Source organism: Diorhabda sublineata, chromosome 2 (assembly GCF_026230105.1).
Source record: "Diorhabda sublineata isolate icDioSubl1.1 chromosome 2, icDioSubl1.1, whole genome shotgun sequence".
Classification (NCBI taxonomy): domain Eukaryota; kingdom Metazoa; phylum Arthropoda; class Insecta; order Coleoptera; family Chrysomelidae; genus Diorhabda; species Diorhabda sublineata.
The window spans coordinates 19,857,829-19,872,010 of record NC_079475.1 but is presented as its reverse complement, the minus strand read 5'-3'; the positions used below and the strand labels follow the sequence as shown (position 1 = coordinate 19,872,010).

Below are 14,182 nucleotides of genomic sequence, written 5' to 3'. Positions count from 1 at the left end.
GATAATAACCCAAATGTCGTTTCCAAGCTCATTGTGGAAAAATTTAACTTAATTATGAATATAGATTATTCAGGAGACATGTGGAAGACAACTTCTTATCCATAATACCGAGTTATTATGGGGATCAAGATATTTTAGAGAATGCAAAGATATAATCGGTTCAATAATGTAAATAAGTACACGTGAAATATTAGCATTTGACAGTTGATGACTTTATCCATACAGATGATATTAGGAGAGGATTGTGAATAGCTTAAATTCGTATATACAGAAAATAGAATATATTAATGGCTATACACAAAATTACTCATTTATCTATTTTTAAGGATGATCATGTTCCGAACCAAATCTATGCGAATAAGGCTCCAGTCCATATTCTCCGTGTTCATGATAAAGTCCAGCATAACCTTCGAAACCTATGTTATGTATATCTCCATAGTCGTAATTGAATTCTTTGTCCAATCCGTGATCCAAGCCAAGATTAAAGTCATGATAATAATTGTTGTGGTGGTATATAGGTGCTACTGGTTGATGAGGATATACGCATTTATTGTGATGGGGTCTATAGAGTTGTTGATGGTGAAATTTGTTGAAATGATGTTGAAATGGCTGGAACAATTTTCTCTTGAAACTTTCAAAGAATGGTTCGATGTTGAAATGAAACTTTCTAAGTTTCCGAAACGTAGCCTCAGATAATGACATACTTACTGCTAGCAAAACAACCATGACCTGTAAAATAACAAAATAAACCGTTAATTATTATGTTTCCCTCAATTATTATTAAGGTAATTATTATAAACTAATAAAAATTTGAATTTTAAATGTACACACACACACAAATGTACACTGCTTACCAAAGCATTTTTCATTTCGAAGGAAACTATAGGTACACTCTCAACAGACGTACAAAACAAAGTGTATACTGGAAAATATTAGTGATGTGTTTTGATTTTATAGAGGATTTAGATGTAACGGCATATATTTAATAATATGTTATTTTTGGTTCACAATAGTAATCATTGCATTAATATGTAGAAATAAATAAACGTTTGATAAAGTTTTTAGTTCCTTATGTGGATAAATCGTATATTTAAAGTATGTAATTGCTACAATATTTAAAAAACGGAAGTGAAAGGTTACAATTGTTTTATAAATAGTAAATATTGAAACCCCAAATAATTCATTCCATATTGTAATAATGAGAAAATACAAAATCTGGACACACTTTTACCCTTCCAATATATTTGGGGTAATTCTAAGGTATCTAATTTACAAATTGACTATCAAAAATATTCATATGGGTAGCATACCATTCGAGGTTATATAAATAATAATTTTAAAGTAATAATATTTAACGAGTAGTAATGTTGAATGTTGAATATTCTATCTAGGTACGACTATACAATCATAAATAAAATCAAGACAATTTATTAAAAAAACCATATGAAAAAAAAGTAAGTAATTGAAGAAATATAATAATTACTTTAACTGAAGGTTCTTTCAGATCGAATAACCCTTTAACTTATTTGTTAAAGTGAAGAAGATCCATAACAGATTTGTTATGGCCTCTCAAGTAATGGCACCTTTAAGACGTTAAAACAAGGCTCGCAAGCCTTCTCATATTTTTATAGTTTGCACGTTTTTTTTGACTGAAAAATGTATTTTTGGTTTACGTTAACAATATCTTGCCAATGTACCATTTTTTGATAGGTTCTTCGTAGAGAACCGCGTAAAATCTGTTCATTTCAATTTCATTATTTTTCATAATAGATGTCATTCATATATTTTGATATTTCCTTTTCTTCAGTTATAAATGTGTCACTTCTACTTGGATTATTTATTTTTTCTTCCTGCTCTTCATTTTCTAGTTTGTTTTGTTCTTTAGTTTTAACAATAAATCTCCTTAGTATGTCATTTCAATCAATTTGTATCGTCGGTATATCTAATTCTCTGAATAATTTGTGATAATTTTCGACGATTCGATTACTTGGGAAATATCATTTCTTCTTGTAAATCACACGTTATTTTAAACTGAATTTGGTCGCTGTAGAGTTGATGTTGATGTCATTGAACGAGCAGTTAGGAACAACTATAGGAAAGCTATGGACAGTTTCCAGATCAATTTTGTTACTTCTTATCAAATTGGTCAAACCATGTGCATTCAACTCAATGGCAATCAATTGTTGGATAGAAAATTATTCTTGAGAGAATACTTGTCATGCTTTCTTATTCAAAGTCGCCAGCTTGTAAAAAAGAATGGTCCTTTCCACATTACGCTCATTCTCCCTCATTCAAAGATTTGTCAAGAAGAGGAGAACAATATAACTCATATTTTCTAAAAACAGGGCAGTTGTATCACTGTATCACTTTCTGGCAGATGCTTTAATAAATCTATTACTTCATAGAAATACATTTTCTCGGCGGCCTTAAAATTAATCTTGTCAATAGTTCGTTATTTTATTTAAAAATGATACAAAGAAATTTCCGAAAGGCAATACAATACTAGGATTAATGAGTTTGTCTCTTAGTTTAATGCTATATATAACAATAATTTTTGCAAGGCATTTTAAACCATTCAAAATTTGAATCTTGTTCTGTCATATCTAGTCCGAGCTGTATTCTCATAGTTTTCATTAACTTAGTGTCACTATCAAAACTGACAGCCGGTCTCATAATAGATACATTTAAAAGAAGCTTTAAACTTAAAGTTCCCAATAAATTAAGCCGTTTACCCTAAAAGTTCTTTCAATTTGAACTTTAAGTAAGAAGTCAGAAATGCGTCTCCTTTAGCGGCAAAAGTCAAATGCAAACATAGGCTATGTTTGAATTTTAAGCTGACCCAGGTGTCTATTCAATAAGTTTCAAAAAATAAAAGTTTTGCAGCATAATGGCTAGATATCGTGCTATATTAAGTTCGTGCTCAAGCTCATCCGAAGAGGGAAGTATTCTTGTTCAAAAACGAAAAATATATCGACAGAGAATGAACTAGGTTGGAATTTCTGGAACCGTTAGTGATATTTATTCGAAATACACTGTTTACACCAACACTTACGATTACACTATCTGACGCGCGTTTTGATAACCAAGTTATCGTCTTCAGATACTGAAGATAAACGTTTGCCTTCTTCGTATTGAATATGGTGAAAATATCATCCACGTACTGTACCATATCCTGGGAAAATACTGAAACTCTTGAATGATTTGCTTTTCTAAATTGACTCATGAATAGATCAGCCATAAACGGTAATAGGCAGTTGCTCATTAATGGTCCTTCGTCTTATTTTTAGAATTCCTTGTTGTACTGGAAATAGTTTTATTTTTCTATTACATCAACTCCCAAATTACGAGTACTAGATCTCAGTAAATCCTCAAGGAATTTCTAGGTCTGCGGGATTGGCACACTGGACATAATACTTCAATTTTTCAATTTATGCATTTTTTACTTCGTTTATAAACTCTAACGAATTCTTCACTAAAATACTCTCAGATTTAATGGGTAGGTGTTAAACTCCTCAGTTAACCACCTGGAAATATAATACAGAGTACAAATTGTTGAAACAATAGGTCTCATTGCCTTCCCCGGTTTATGAATTTTGGGAAGGCAATAGAGCTTTGACAAAACTGGGTTACTTACGGATAACTTATACCTGAATGTACCGGTAACAATATTGTTACAATTTTCAAGTGTTTCTTTCACATTTAAGATTATTTTATTAAGAAAAACAATTGTTGGGTAATCCTAAGGATAAAATACGAAATTTGGAAAAAAGTGGTATATATGGTATATAGCTGTGGTGATTATGATGGGAAATATATTGGGCAGACTAAGAGATACGTTATTGTCCAGTTTAAATAGCATTTGTTCTTTGTTGGATGCATTTAAAAGCATTGAAATTGCTAGATGAAAGAGTAACTTGAATAGGAACGAAGGCCAATTACTTACAGCCCACTCTATAGTTTACTAGTCAAGGAATGAATGTGAAGATTCCCGCTAAGGAGTTTTTCCTCCTGGAATTAATTTTTACAGGAGAAGGTTCATTGATGGGAAAATTCAGTATAAAACAGGTGAGTCAGGTTATTATATTTTAGTTTACCTTCATTCTCTGAAGACGTTAACATGGTTATATATTATCTATAACAAGAAACGTCGTAGATATCAAAATTGTATATCAACCATGTAAAACCTTCAATACTTACAATTGAAAATGATAAAAAATAATAATGGAAATGAAAAATTGAATTGAATAATTACATTGGCAAAACTAAACACTAGTTCAAATTTAATATTTTTCGCATAAGAAATAATATTTTCATTTGTTATATTGATAAAATAATTTAGTCATAGCGCATTTAATGGGTTTTTGACAATTTGTAGCAATTCTAAATTTTGAGACTTCATTCTCTGGCTATACTCGAGTAAGAGGAAGGTCCCAGAAGTATCTGGCCTGACCTAGGGATGGCGGTAGCTGCTTCCCGCTTAGTATTTATTTGGCAGCCATCTATAGTGAACGTTTTTAAAGATATTGTGAGAATGGAAAAAATTGAAATGAAGAAATAATGTATCTAACTTATTGAATATCACTGGGAAAAGTGTATGGAACTAGAAGAAAATCACGTTGAAAACTAAATATATTTTTTTCCAAAATTTTTGTGTTTTCTTTGTTGGGCCAGGTACTTCTGGGACTATCTTCTTATATCTGCGAGGACGTGAGAGTAGAATTTTTTGATAGAGATTAATTCGATCTTTCTAATCTCTGATGTATTCGTTAGAATTCAGTAGGCGTCTCTCTGAGTTTAATGTCACATAACGATGGGCACCATATGCGTCCTCCGAGAACTATACTAACTTTTAACCCACAATTATAATAAATAAACTACATTGTTTCATCAATATCAATTTTATTTACATATTGGTACTAGTGTACGAAAAAAAAATAATTCAGTCAGTCATGCATTACGGTGTAGGCATGTATTTATTAATAATATAATGGAAAACATCTGCAAAATATATTTACCAAATCAAAATGAATAACTTTGTGCTGATGGATTGTGTGAAAATATATCAATAATTGCGTGCTAATACTCAGATATAATTAAATATGGTACCTACTAAAAGTGAAAACTTGAAACCGAATATACAGGGTGCGGCAGCATAACTTCCTTTTTTAAAAAGTTCGCCATTTTGTCGGTAGATGTCGTAACGGAGTGCTAGTGGTCTCGTTCGAGAGGGGGGACTATAAAGTTTTGTCCCGGCACAGTTCAGTCGCCATCATGCGTTGGAACAGTGAGGAGCGTGCGTTTGCCGTTGAGGTTTACTTTTCGAGCGGATGTTCTGTGATCGCAACCTAGCGCGCCTTTCGGAATCGCTTTAATTTAGCCCCCTTGGCCCCTGTCCCGGACCGGAAATCAATTGTTACGTGGGTCACTACGTTCAGACAAACTGCAAGTGTGACAAGACGAAGAACTGGAGTCCCTCGGCCCATTAGATCACCGGAGAACATTGAGTTAGTTAGAACTTCAGTGTTGCGATCACCACGGCGTTCTGCGCGCAAACATGCGTCTGCCCTTGGACTTTCCGATCGTTCTGTGAGGAGAATACTTCATGATGATCTTCATTTTCATCCATACAAGATGGCAATTGTGCAGGAACTTTCTGAACGTGACTTCAATTCTCGGAGGAACGCGTGTGAGGTTTTTCTGGAAGTCGTTCCTGAGGACGCTATTGTTTTTTTTAGTGATGAAGCCCATTTTCATTTGTGTGGATCCGTAAACAAACAAAACATGCGCTACTGGGCTGATACCAATCCTCGACAATTTCATCAACGGCCTTTGCATTCACCTAAAGTCACAGTGTGGTGTGCAATTTACTCACGTGGAATTATTGGTCCCTGGTTCTTTGAGGAAAATGAAGTCACAGTGACAGTGAATTCGCACTGGCATGTAAACATGTTACAGGAATTTTTTTTTCCCACGGCTAGATGAGTTGGACTTAGGGGACACTTGGTTCCAACAAGACGGAGCAACGGCACACACTTCAAGAACATCGATGGCTGTTTTGAGGGAACACTTCCCAGAGCGCCTTATCTCAATTAGGGGCGATTTGGAGTGGCCAGCCCGCTCTCCCGATTTGACCCCTTGTGATTATTTCCTATGGGGTTTTTTGAAATCCCGTGTGTATGTGAACCGTCCAAGGACCCTACAAGATTTGAAGACGAACATCCAGGAAGAAATTGCCAACATAACGCCTGCTATGCTGGCAAGAGTCATGACAAACGCCAGAAATCGGTTTACTCAGTGTATGGAGAATGGGGGACGTCACCTAACTGATTTGATCTTCAAAACTCAGTAAAACAAAACTTTATGTATGTGCCTGTATTATAAAAAACGAATAAAAATTTTCTGATTCATACAATAAGTTTTATTAACTTTTGAAAAAAGGAAGTTATGCTGCCGCACCCTGTATTTGACAAACCACATGCGTGAATTAGTTTTGTAAATTATTCTAAACGTTTTATAAACTGTCTGAATCACATTTATAAAAGTGAATGCAAAGAGAAGGTAATGCTCATATAGTAGGTTGATTAATATTAAAGATTATTAATGAAATATTGGACTAATGAATAATGCGCGACATATCATAATTTCCCAAGTGGTAATTGTAAAAATATAAAAATACTAAAATAGGTGTGTGTATTAAGTGAGAGTGAGAGTTTTTGTAAATAAATTATTAATGAATAAAAAAACAAATTATGAAGCACAGTTGTCTGTGGAGTGATATTAGTCATTATATTTTAGAATGCCATACAGCTTACGACTAATTCAAAAAAACTTGTTAACTTTTATCCTGAAATCGATGCATACAAATGAAGCAACAATAATGTTAAAGATCCATTGCAATTCTTACAATTCTCAGGCTCATATTTCGCTACATCCTAGGCTCTTCTCAATTATTGGAAATTTCTGAAAAATTATGGTTTTTAAAATTTCAAATGCACGCAAACACTATTTTTTCTTTAGTTCATTGTCACAATTGTATTTTTATTTTATTTTTAATTGTAGTGTACCCAAGTTTCCTCTACTATGAAATTGATAATTCAATTGGTTTAAATGTGAACAGATCCGCATATTCATATTTGTTTGAATTGATAATGCGATTCAGCTTTTAAAGAGCATTAAGCATTCGTGGCATGTACCTTTCATGCAAAATATTGCATACGCATTCGGTTGTTAAGTTTTTTCATTACATGTCCCACGGATTTTATGTAGCATTTTTCGAGTACCTAGTTATAGTAAATGACAGTCCTGGCTGTTGGGCGTCATCCTTGTTCGTATGACCACTTTTAAACACAGATAAACACTTACCATTCCCAGGAAAATATTTACGTAACTTTTTGCTGATTTCTTTTCTATGTAAGAAATAATGTTTAATCAAGACTTTTTTTCCATATTTACCTAACAATGAAACCGTTTACATAAATAGTAACATTAATCTACTTCTTTTTAAGTAACAATATATTAATACATACAGCTTAAATTATGTTTAGAAGCTGTCTAGGAACTAATGCATTTATCATTAATGTTATGTCATCTCTCATGAAAGAATTTTTGCAGCTTTATTTAGAACAAGTTCTTTAATTTCAACGTTCAATACTTACATAACGTTTTCTGCTGAAGGTGCGGTAACTAGTTACTTTTGTTCTAAAAAGTAATCATCTAAATACAAAATTGAGAAATTGTTTTATATGGGACAAAATATATTTCTCTTATTTCCATAAACAGATGGATAAATTGCACCAAAGATATTTTCAAGAAACATAATTATACAGAAAATTATAAGTATCACTTAGCTCCACATCTGACTTATGGCGGCTGAGCACTTTACGGAATAAAAGTTCACTTTGAATCCCTGTTTTAATGAATTAAGTTTTTCTTTTATCTTTATGGGTTAAAATTTTCCTAGAAAAAGTCAAAAATGAAGTTATAGCTGATTTCAACCAATTTGATTTTATGAACTCATGTTTCTGCATATCACGTTTTTACTAAAGCTGCAATTATGACAAATAGGCAGTAGGTTTCTTTTGGATCCCACTAAGAAAGGATAGGGTTAAAGAGGAAATGGAAATTTATATAAAAGTCGTTTGGAGTTAGGATCTGCCCATTATGTATTTAGACTAAAAATTAAAAAAAAATTGATAACTTACATCAAGATCTTTGACAGTTTCACACACTAGGAAAAACGGATTGAGTTATATATGAAACGTCCTTTAATTCCAATTGATATATCACCCTATTCATTAGTTGGGCTTATGGTTGTACCGGATGGGCAACTAATCTTATCCCAGGAACAGATTATATTACGGCAACAAGGAAAAAAATATAAAAACAGTGACGTCGAGAAACACGTTGAAGCTATTTTTAGAATTTTAGGTCCACTACTAAAGGACGGATTTAAAAATATAAAATTAAAAAAAGTATTTTGTTTTTATAATTTACCCAATTAAGTGGCACGTTATACACGATAATCGAATTATCCAACAAATTCTGCGCATTTTTCATTTCGCAAGTTTTCGTCTATTTCTTCAAATAAGAGATGGGTAAAAGTGGGAACTTTAGGCTCTGCTTAGCCGATTTTTATAAACTTGATGTTGTTTGGAAGAGATGACGTCCAACGTTGCAAAATATATACATTCTAAGCAATTTAGTTAGCAACGTGTAGGCTGGAAGATGAAAGTAAACTAAATTAATATGTATAAAGGAGCATTTTTCTTCAAACCTCTAGTAGGCTGATGAACTGAGTTGTGTTTATTGTTTACCAGTGACTCAAAGCATAAAATATAAGTAAAAACCTACACGACAAATAAGGCTTAGTTTCTTAGTAATGGTAGAGTAAATCGCCATAAAATACACGACTAATCCGAAACGAACCCCCATTGGATGCAGTAGATCCAACATCAGGGTCCTTTTCTTTTAATGATATACTTGATAAAGAAAAATATTCAGACTTCTAAAGAACGCATTGCACTTCTCTTAGAAAACATACCCTTAGTCATTCATCGTGACATACTCTTACAATATGATGGTGCATTTCCATATACGTTCGACATTTTTTAGATCAAATATACCCTGATAGTTGGATGGGACGTGGAAGATCATTTATTTGGCCACGTAGATCTTCAGGCTCGTTCACAACAATAGACCCACGACAAAAGAATACTACAGGAAATACGAAGTATATCAATGATAGCGACTAATTCAACCTATCGTAAGTGATGGATGACATTTTGATCAGCTAGGGCGCCATTAATTATGTAGTTGGTTATCTAAGTTGTTAAATGTGAGATTTGTTGCATGGTTTATTTAATGATTTATTCTGATTGCTAAAAATATTAGTGTTAAATTTAGATAAAGCTATCTAGTGGCAATAAAAGATTATTATTTAACATTTGTTAAGATATCTCGAAACAGAAAAAAAAATATCGACGCGATTTTCGCTATTAAAATGATAATTTAGTTGACCTTTAAAAGACATCTAGTTGGGAACCTAAAATCCTGAAAATAATTTCCACGTGTTTATCGGGACCACTTTTATTATAATTTTGTTTCCTGGAGCTGTAATACAATCCGTTCCTGAGATATAGTCGACGATCGTTCTTAATAGACAACTCAGTACTCTTATTTTTATTGTCAAAATTACTTTCTCACTCCAATAAATTCACCAACTTAGCCGTGAATATCAGAAATTTGACGAAGAAACATAAAATGTTCATTGTTTTACGTAAGTGTTCATTAAGAAAGAATTTTGAAAAGTTAGTAAGATCAAAAGTCCAAAATAGGTGCAATAAAACTTTATTATATTTTAAACTAGCGATTTCAAACATAATCTCTCATAATATATTCATAATAATATCCCCAAAGGGGTGCAATGAGAAACCATCTTTCATAAATTTATTTTGTATTTTGTACCAAAAATTACTAGACACCTTTCTTTTCTCCTAAGCTAAGAATACATAGCTGACTACTAGTTTTATCAACACCTAAGTGTTCCTTACGTTATTGTCATGAGGATGATACAAATATAAAACTGCGCGAATAAAGGTATCGGTATCAGCTAATTGAGAATTATTGCAACGGCAATTTTAATAAAATCGACTTCATTTATGACATATTTGACAGGTACGCACTCGCAGAAAATGCCATTGATAAAGTACTTTTAATAAAGCCGTCTTTTAATAAAAAAAGTTGTCTTTATTAAAATCAGCTTTACAATTCTTCTTTTTTTTTGGGAGTTTGAAAACCTACTCATCAAACCTGAGAATTTTTCAGTGAAGAATTCGTTTTTCAACAAAGTGAAAACCGCAGAAATTGAAGATGAAGAAATTTCAATCTTCTTTGATGTAAGATCATTATTTTGTGAAATTTTCACAGCATGCCGATCCCGTAGACCTTGGAGTACCTTGGATGACTTACTGATATCTAATAATTTGGGAGCTGATGTAATCGAAGCATACTTACAGTTAACAAAAATATGTCTGGAACAATAGTTAATTGTGCAATAAGTGATTTATGATTAGTAAAACCAAAATAATACTAGTAGTGTCCTCTTAACTAATATTATTTAAAATTGTAGTTGATTGTGAAAGTTTTACAATTTTTTATAGTTAAACACGGAAACCTCATTTCTTTCTATTAAATTTTCGTTATGTTAATTTTAGATGTTGGGGTTTGATCGTTCATATACGGTGTATTTTCTATCTCCATTTCTGTGAAGGGTTCGAGTGGTTTTTCAATAGAGTTGACGATTTTATTAGTAACTTTGATTTTATTTTTAATAGACTCTTCGACTTATCCTTCTGCCAAGGTACTGTCCCCTCTTGCATTTACTAAAATTGATGCCGAAGAAAGCAGTGACTTGTGAATAGATGGAGGTTTTCTAATTTTAAAAAAATTGCAATTGTCTTAGCCATACTACCGAATTTGTTAATGCCAACTAATGTCTAGTACATTTTCCTTGTTGGTAATTTAGAAAGAAACGTTTTTCTGGCAAATCAAGCGGTCGAGGAGCAGCATATTTTTTATATATCTCATAAAATTCTTGCGTTACAGTTAACCTTCTTGACTTTTTTGTTTCAGTGTTATCTAATTTCACAAGTAAAGCTGAATTTAAATTCTCTAAATTATCGATTCTTAATTTCCACAATTCCTCTCTACGAGATGCCCCTGCCACGCTAATAGAATTTTTAATGCTTAATTCTTTTTATCAACTGTAAAACTCACTAATTAGAAAAATCTATGTTAATTCAAGGAGAAAATAAAATATAATTCTAAAAATAGATCCTTCTAAATAAATTCACCTTTATTAGTAGATATTCCTTGTCTGGAGCTTCGTTTAAAAATCTCTGCAATTGGTCTGCTGTCAATATGTGTGATTATTTGGGGACTTAATTGTCGGCCTTTCTTTTCAAAAATGAACGTTATTTTTGTTACGTGGATATATCAGTGTTATTTTTTATACTGATAGTACTTCGTAATATTAAATATTGTGACCAAAGTGTAGACGCCTTTAAAGTTTTCGACAACTCTTTAAAGTATACCAAAATTACAGTTTCCGAAAAAGATTTTATTTTTGTACTTCTTCTCTATTCCATACATTTCTCGTATGCTAATTCATTTTTTTTTAATTTATAAAGAGACATCAAATTATACGTGATTTGCTCGACCTCAGCGGCGTATAGCGGATATATTCTTAATAGTCCCCGTAAATTTTGATATCATTCTGAACACTATTTTCTACTACTCTAAGTATCTAAGACAAAAAAGCTAGTTATTAAATGTAATGTAGAAATTTATTTTGAACTATCAGATACACTTTTTTGTGGAACCGTACGAAATGAAATTTTAAAAGAATAAATTTTGTATCATGTTTTCTATTGGCATTATTCTTAGAATAAAGTAATGACATTTTTAAAGAAAAATTGTTCAACCTCTGCAAACCACTCATTTATCACACTTATAAATTCATTATCCAAAGAAAATAATTTGCCACGCAGATTTTGGAATCCAGTAATCGCTGGGGGCCAAATCAGGAGAGTACAGGCGTATTTTTTATCTCCTAACGTAATACTGGAACTAAATTGGCATATGTAACTGTAACTGAAGCTTCTTCTTGCCAGTGATCTACTAAATTTACACTTTCAGCATCCCAAAAGATGATGACTATCACTCTTTTCGGCAGTGGTGAACCTGGATGTTTCCACTTATAACTCTGCATTTTGAGCTCTACATCATAGTAATTAATGCATGACTCATCCATTACTACTAATTTTCAAGAAAATTTTCTTCGTCTTGTCTGTATTGCGTTGAAAGAAGACTGCAAATGTATTTTTTAGTTTGCTTGTGACGGAAGAACTGTGACGTAAATGCAAAACTTTCAATTTTACAGGGAAGTGAAAAAACAATTTGCATTTGTATAAAACATATAATTGAAAACGCTGTATGTGACATAAAATAATGGTATGTTGAGAGTATGTAGAATATATACTGAACTTTCATTTACCAGGGATTAGGATTCAATCACTCCAATTTCAACTCTAAATTCCCACCCCTAAATATAGTTACGTCATTGTTTCTCTCAAATTTCGCCACTGAATTAAAAAAAATAAGGAATAAAAAATGTTTGAGAGCTATCTCACAAATACCATAAATTCAAGTAAGGTACACTGTTTAATGTAGTTGGAAAGGGGAAAAAAATCTAAAGTGGTGAAAAAAAGTAGTAGCTTTATTATAATAAACGTGTAAACAGAATCACATATCTACAAATTTTGTAAATATTGGAATGTGTAAAATGTAAGAATGTATAAAAAAAAAGAAAGATTGTCACAACATTTTCACTTCAGGGAAGATCTGTAGAACGTAGAAATCAAATTTTTCATGTGCAGGGTATTAAAATCGCGTAATTTATTATTTGTTAGCGCGATTCTTCCTGTATAAGCCGGTTTTAGAGTGATGGAAGATGTGATCAAAGATCGGCTCTTCCTATTTATATATTCAACCTTAATCCACTCTTCCTGTTTATAGCTGGTTTTATAAAAAAAATTGTCCTCTCCTTTTTGAAATCGTAATATTTTTACATCCTGAAGTCTAAAATCATCCCCATTTGTGTTCTTGGCAAGTTTTGGTACCATCTCCTCATAAAAAAGATAAAAAATTTTTTTTTAGCGTTTCTGATCATTAAAACATATTGATCGGGTACGTAAATCGGGCCTGACTTCTTTGCTCTGTTCAAAAATCTTTCGATGATGCTGTAAACTGCGTCTCCCTCGTTTTGCGTATGACCGCGAATCAAATACTTGTGCGTAATGGATGTCAAGATGTTCAACTGTGTACAAGTATAGAGCGATCATGTTCCTACAACAACAGTGGAAGTTAATTACATTTTCCTTCATAGCCAAAAGCCTGAAAATGTTTACTAAGTGACAGAACGAAGTAGCCGATTTACTACACACATGCTAGGTAGGTACCTATGAATTCAAATCAAATTTTCGTTTGTACTCTCTGAGGCTTACCGGTTCTTCTGTTGGCCCCCGCAGTTGTCTGAGTACAATACAACGTCTTGCCCAGGGCTGCTACTTGAACACGTGTCGAGATATTTGTAAACGCCAGTTCTTATCTCGTTAACACGCCTGTGCCCAAGTTCTTCATGCCAAAAGAAGCACATGGTCTTGTCACTTCCGATTTCAGTTTCCTGCAAAAAGAAAAAATTGAACAGTTTGGACACTTTTTAGACAGTAGGAAGTAAATTATTATCATTATTATTATGAAGAAGTAAGTTACTGTGAATGGAAAACTTGCTGATAATTACTGTAAAATTGAAACAATTAAATCATGACTTGTAATAAAAAGCTGATGTTTGCCCCGTCGGTACTGGCAACACTGCTTGTAGATCGTAAACAGCTAACTTGATTTCCCTTTTTGGGACTTTTCTTTATCCGCTGCTTTCTCAAGTTGACTTAATTTTTTTTCCTCCTGATGTAGGTGGTAAGCGTCTAAGTTCCTTTTCGTCACCATCAACAGCATTTTTGTACGCCTCACATTGATCACATTGATCCTTCTTCGGCAGGAAGAATCCTATATTAAATTTGTTGTTAAATATCCGTGCTTACGTATCATAATTTGCCGGTTGCAT

The 14,182-nt window shown here is 32.7% G+C and overlaps 1 pseudogene; it reads right to left on the bottom strand.

The window, feature by feature from the left end:
* Positions 1-321: 321 nt before the first annotated feature.
* On the bottom strand, positions 322-14,182 carry LOC130440622 (uncharacterized; annotated as a pseudogene).